At 63.4% G+C, this 6,223-nt stretch overlaps 1 long non-coding RNA gene across 1 annotated transcript; it reads left to right on the forward strand.

Moving 5' to 3' along the window:
• Positions 1-609: 609 nt before the first annotated feature.
• LOC140701005 (uncharacterized) lies at positions 610-4,469 on the forward strand. Its single transcript, XR_012079783.1, has 2 exons — positions 610-934; positions 4,289-4,469. It is a non-coding gene; the product is annotated as an uncharacterized lncRNA (long non-coding RNA).
• Positions 4,470-6,223: the final 1,754 nt, after the last annotated feature.

Consider the following 6,223-nt stretch of genomic DNA (forward strand, 5'->3'; position numbering starts at 1 on the left):
CTGGCGCCGGGCCTTGGTGGCTGCTGGGCCAGCAGTCTGTCTGGCCTAGGAAGCCCCTGTGGTCCCTGCATCAGAAACTGTTACGCGCCTGCGGCCCCTGGGCTTCCAGTCCCCTCTGGGAGGCTGTCACACTCCCTGGCCAGGGGCTGCTGCCCTCCTGTGTGGTCCCCAGGCCTCAGGCTCCACACCTTGGTCCTGGCCAGGCAGCTGTACTGGAGGGGCCACAGCCCCTCCACCTGGGCCTAGGTCTCCTGCCGCTGGTCACCAGGCGTGTCTCTGTCCGGGCTTCACTTTACGCAGCACTCCCTGCGACGTCCGGCCTGAGGTCTGCCCTCAGCCCAGACCAATGACGTAGACACTCAGAGCTCGATGTCCACCTCTGACCAGGACAGGGTGGGAGAAGGGCCCCACTTCTGGGTACTTGCTTTGTTGTAGACGCAGACACTTGCTGAAACGAAGTCTGGCAAAGCCTCCTAGGACAGGAGGGTGCAGTTTGCAGAGTCCTGTGTGCCCTGCATCCCCATCATGGTCAGAAGTTTTTCCTTGCGCAGAGGACCCAGCCCACCCAGCTCCTGGCCCTGCCTGCACTGGCTGCCTGGCCTGGTGGGATGCTGGGGTCCCATCCCTTAAGCAGGCCCCGCCCTCTCCATCACCTCACGGAGCCCACAACAAAGCAAACTCCAGCCCCGCCCTCACAGCCTCAGCCAGAAAGCAGACGTTGGGTTCGGGGTCTAGGGGGAGGGGAGCAGGCAGGGCCGTGGGGGCACTGTGGGGGCCAGGCCAAGGGTCAGGGCCACCCTCCGTCCCGCCAGCAACATGAAGGGCAAGAAAATGTGCAGCAGATACCTCACTGGCTGACTTCACTGCCCCCAGAAATGACACTGAAGGAAGGTGGTTTCAAGGCCCACGCTCCTGCCCTCCTGCTGGATTTCAGGTATGAAGTCCCAACTCGCCTGTCTGACGCAGGCAGGTACGCTCACAGGTCTGGGCAGGAGGCACGCAGGTGGGCGGCCTTATCTCCAGAGCCCCACACAGACACGTTCACGAAAAAGGTGTGCAGAGAACCTGGCTGGGAGGGGGGTGCCGGTGGGCCTTTCAACTGGCCCCGCCCCCAGGAGGCTTCCTGTCCTTGGCTGCGGCCTCGAGCTCAGGCCGGGAGGAGGCCTCACGAGAGAGCCCACGGCAGGTCTGGCCGACCAAACGAAGCCAGGGTGTGGGTGCCGGGGGTCGGCCCTGCTTCCTGAAGCCCAGTGGCTCTAGCAGCAGGGTGTCCACAGGGTCCCTAACCCAAGAAGCTCTGCCCGGACAAAGGCGCGGGGTCTAGGGGCCGTGGGACAGCGAGGGCAGGAGGCGGGCTTCTAGTCTGGGGGTGAACGGGCTGTGGCCCTGGAACCGGTCAGGGGGCAGCTGTGCTAGGCTCTCTGTGCCTCTGTCCTCTGCCCTCCTCCTTGGTGTTTCCATGTAACAGCTCAGGCTTCTGGGACGGCCCCGGCCCCGCCTCTTCCTCTGGACCCTTGGGGCCCCAGAGGTGGCCCTGGTCTGAGCTCTGGTCAGCCAGACGTGTCCTGCCCGGGCTGGGATCCAGGTAGGGGCTAGGGGGCTCTGGCAGTGAGGGGCAGTGAGTGCGTCTGGGGGGGGGGACCCCGGCCAGGCATGAATGTGGAGTTGACTTCTCCCATCAAGACTATTGAAGGCCTACCTGAGACAAGTGTACAGACCAGCAGGAAAGACTTCCTGTTCTCAAGTGCTTACAGATCCATGGGAGACAACAAAAAATTAAATTTCCACATGTTCTATGTTAGATGGGAGTACGTAGTCTTAGGAAGGATCGACCAAAGTGAGGTGGGTCGGGCACCAAGTAGAGGTGGGCACTACTTGAGTAAGAGGTGAGCCTTCTGGGCCTGGCACAGTAGGTGCAAAGTCCCTGAGGCCAGGGTGCATTCAGGTCCCTGCAGGGTCCATGCAGAGGGGGGTGACAGGTGATGAAAAGAGGGAGGCCTGTTGTCTGCTCCCAGCTTTGCTGCCCCCGGGGGTGGGGGCTTGGGGGGTGCTGCTCTGAGCCAAGGAGGCCCCAGAGCCACAGCCCCTCACTGATGGGCGGGGGTGGGGCGGGTGCTGGGTGAGCGGGTGGGCGCTTCCCCGGAGGAGGAAGGGAAGTTCAGTTAATAGCAGCCCTGTGCCTCCACTTCGCTGCTGGGAAAACTGAGGGTGAGATAAGAGAAATCGATTCGAAACAGATAGGCTATTTTTCTGAACATTTTGTTCCCCATCCTGCTCCCAGCCTGGCACAGGGCAGAAGCCACCAGCCGAGGGGAGGGTCCTTGCCCAGCCGGGCCCAAGCCCCTCTTCTGCCCCAGACGCTCCCCACCCCACTCCACCCAGGGACCCACTGCCCACCGTTCTGGCCGCAGCATGAAGGTTGAGTACACAGGCAACTTCAAAGGGTGGGGCAGAGGCCTGCGGGCTCCCTTCCTGCACCCCCACCCCACCCCCAGCGCCCACAGACGCCACAGGGAGGGTCCCCGTGGCCGTGGGCCTGGCATTGGCCTCTGCCCAGCACCTTCCCCAGACCGGTCCACCTCCAGGCCAGCGGGCCCTCATCTCCGTGAGTAATATTTAACTTGGATGGGCTGGCGGACAACTGCAGGGGAGAAGTTAACAACAAGTTTGGATTGCAATCTGCTTGCCAGAAAGGAGGGGGGGAGGGCAAAGTTGAGAAGGAAAAAGGAAGGCGGGAGGGGGTCCTGAAAGGCCAGCATCCCAGGAGGCTGGAAGGACTGCCCTGCACGCTGGGCATGTGGCTGAGCCCCTCCAGCCTCAGTATCCCCTGCAGGACACACCCGGGTTGGGAGGAGCCTTGGGATTCAGCTCTGGGTCTGAGAACACCAGACATGCACACACACACATACACACACACAGAGAACACGTGGTTGTGAACAGAAAGGCCCGCCTGCAGCTCTGAGGCTTCAACACAAGGATGGAAAACCCTCAGGGCGGGAGCAGGGCTGAGGTCTTGCCAGGGGGCACGGAGGGCAGAACTGCAGCCAGGCCAGGCCCCCCTCCCAGAGGTCTGTGCCCGCAGGATTGACCACCCAGTGCTCAGCTGAGCAGGGCCCCGGCCAGCGCACCTTCCCCCTCTGTGGGAAGGACGGCCTTGCTGGGCGGCTGCTCTGGGGGGCTCAGGACACTGGGCTCTTCTGCTGTCGCCCAGCCTCTCCCAGCTCCAGGTGTCAACACCTGAGATGGTTGAGGGGACCCTGCGAGGGCCCCACTCCAGAGGACCACGGAGAGAGATCCTCAGCTCCACCCTGAGTTGGGGACGGGTCACTGGGTCCCCATGCTTCGTGGGGCCCTCTTGCATCTACAAGGACCCATCTCCGCCAGCAGCCTCCAGCCTGGGGCCCCGCGCCATCGTGCCAGGCAAAAGGCTGCACCTCTCTTCTGGAATGTAGCAAATCTAAGATGTCAAACAGTTGATTTTCCACAAGCGTGCATTTTCCCAGGGAAAAACACACCTCTCCAACCTTGTAGTTTGTCCTGATTTGCTCTTGGGAAGAAACATCTACCCATAGTGGGGGCCCTGTCTCACCTGCCCTTAAGGAAGGGCACCAAAGCTGCCCGGGTGGGCACCCTGGCACCTGGCGGAGGGCGGCCTTGCCCAGGGGCCGGGCCCCTAACCGAGTCACACCATCTGGTGGAAGATGCTCAGAGCCCGCCCTTGCCACTCTGGTACCCTTGCTCCGCTCTGCAACTGTCCTTTCCCTGGGTGAGACTTTCGCTTTGAATATCCTCTTGAGAACCCGACTCCCAGCCTGGACTGCCACGTCTCTGCCAGAGCTTCTGGACTCGTGGCCCCTCTTGCGGGCCCGGCAGACAGCCCGGGCAGAGTAAAGATAGTCCCTCCAGAATGTGTGTTTAATTGCCACATGCGGGGCTGTGGGGGGACCCGGGGCTCCAGGATGGGGGTCTCCTGTGGCTGATTCCTTCTTGGTACTTTGCTTCTCTGGAGGCAAGTCAGCTGCAACTGACGTTTCACAGCCAGGCCGGAGAGTGGGGTCTGGGAGAAAATCTGCAGGGGCTGCCGGCGGGCGAGCGCTCTGCTCCGCCCCCACCCCAGACGGCACCTGTGGTGAAAGTTATGGGAGCCACGGCCGCAGAGCGCCCGGGAGCCACGCAGAGGCTGTGGCCCGAACGCTCACGGCCCCCAGATCCATCTGCTGAGCTCTAGCCCCCACTGGGGAGCGGGGCCTTTGGGAGGTGACTGGGGCCTGAGGATGCGCCTTTACAGGTGGGATCCAGGCCCTCACGAAGGGACGCTCAGAGCTCTTGCCGCACCTCCCACCGCGTGAGAACACAGAACCTGCCGGGGCCCGAACCCGGACCCGAACCCAGCCGCGCCGGCACCCTGATCGCAGATGTCCCGCCTCCAGAACCAGGAGGAATAAACTTCCACTGTCTGTTCGCCACCACCTGTGAGATTTTGTTATCACATCCCCAGCGGACTACGGCCACGGTGGTCTCGGCCCTTCCCGCCAGCATGCTCCCATGGCTGGGCAAACAAGAAACGGGGAACTGAGGCTAGGAACTCGTCTGCCCGGCAGGAGGGTGTCCCCAGGGTGGACGGCAGCTGGCCTCCAGGGGATTCCTGCTGCCTCTACGGTGGCCCCTTCATACTGATGTGGAATTTGGGGACCGTCACGAGAGCCCCCTTGAAGCCCGCAGCCTTGATGCAGCAGAAGGAGTCTGGAATGAGACCATGGGGGCCAGTGGGGCCCTGCTTCCAGGCCCTTCCCCAGCCCCTGGCCACTCACAGCCAGGCTGGCCCCCAGCTCCGCATCACGGCTGACCAGAGCTGGCTTCTGCGTGCAGAGGCCCAGCGTGGAGAGGAACGTGTGGAAATGTGCCGACATTTGTACACAATTCCACGCTGAGATGTAATATTTCAGAGATGTTGGGCTAAGCTGGAACATGTTATTGCAATGACCTCGTCACAGGCGGCTCCTGCACATTCTGAATGACCCGAGAGGAGGGGCAGGCAGCTGGACAGAGGTGGGGCGGGTGAGGGCAGGTCGGAGGACGGCGACGAGTCGGGGCCACCTGACCGCAGACCAATGGCAGCACCAGAGGTGAGAGCAGGGGAGGCTGGCAGGGGCCGTGTTCACGGGACCCCGTGCTGCAGGCCCGCGGCTCCTGGAAGCCTGGGGCAGCTGTCACGCTGTGTGGTCAGCAGGCCCCTGGGGCTGAGGCCCTCAGAGAAGGCCACCGGGGCTGTGACAGGCGTCCAGCGTCCCTCTTTGTCCCCACAGGGTCCCAGTGGCCGCAGGGCCTGGCCTGAAGTGCTGGGCAGCCCCAAGCTCTCAGCAGTGTTCTGCCCCCCCAGCCGGACGTGCTTGCCCCCGGGGAGAAGAGAAGCTACTCCCTGCGGGCGCTGGCCTTCCCAGCAGGGACGGCTCCCTCACAGGAGGCGCTGGCCCGGGAGCTTCAGGGCCGTCTTAACAGGCACAACTCTCTTCAGCGTCTTCCACAGTCATAGGTTGCAGCTGGAGCGAGGGGACACCAGGGGGTCACCGCCACAGTGACCAGCCGCCAGTCAGCAGCCTGTGGACAGCTGGTGTGGCTGGGTGTGGGCGCAGAGTCTGGGGGCCCCTCCACAGCTCAGGAGCAGCCTGTGGGGGCACAAGGGCACCCAGGCTGAGAGCTGTTGGCCTCACCGTCTGCCCAGGCCTGGCCTGAGTCTCCCAGGCCAGGTGTGCTGTCCATCCTTCCCTGCAGGCCAAGCCCAGCACCCCTCACCCCCGGACCCCACTCCCCCTCTCAGGACACTCAGTGCCACTCGGTCAGCAAGGCCACCAGCCCGGGCAGCAGCACAGGAGACCTGGGTTCGAGTCTGTCATGTGGCTGATAACAAGGGGCTGGCAGGCCCATCTCTAGGTGGGGTGGAGCCAGGGCACCTCCGCGGCAGGGCTGGGTGCGGGACCAGCTGGTAGACAGCCTCTCTCCAGCTGTAGTGTGGGGGGCTCATGGGGCAGGGGTGCCACTGTCCTGCAAGTTGGGCAGCAGCAGCTCATGGATGTGTCCACTCCCCATAGCGGGCTGTCCTTCCAAGAACATCTCCCGTATGAGTCACGCATCCCTGACTCCCAGTCCCCTTCCCTCCACGCCCTGCTCCCCACCTCCCTCGCCCCCACGGGCTTTTCTAACTCCTGCACCCTCCTCTTCCTCA

This window comes from Vicugna pacos, chromosome 13, assembly GCF_048564905.1.
Source record: "Vicugna pacos chromosome 13, VicPac4, whole genome shotgun sequence".
Taxonomy (NCBI): domain Eukaryota; kingdom Metazoa; phylum Chordata; class Mammalia; order Artiodactyla; family Camelidae; genus Vicugna; species Vicugna pacos.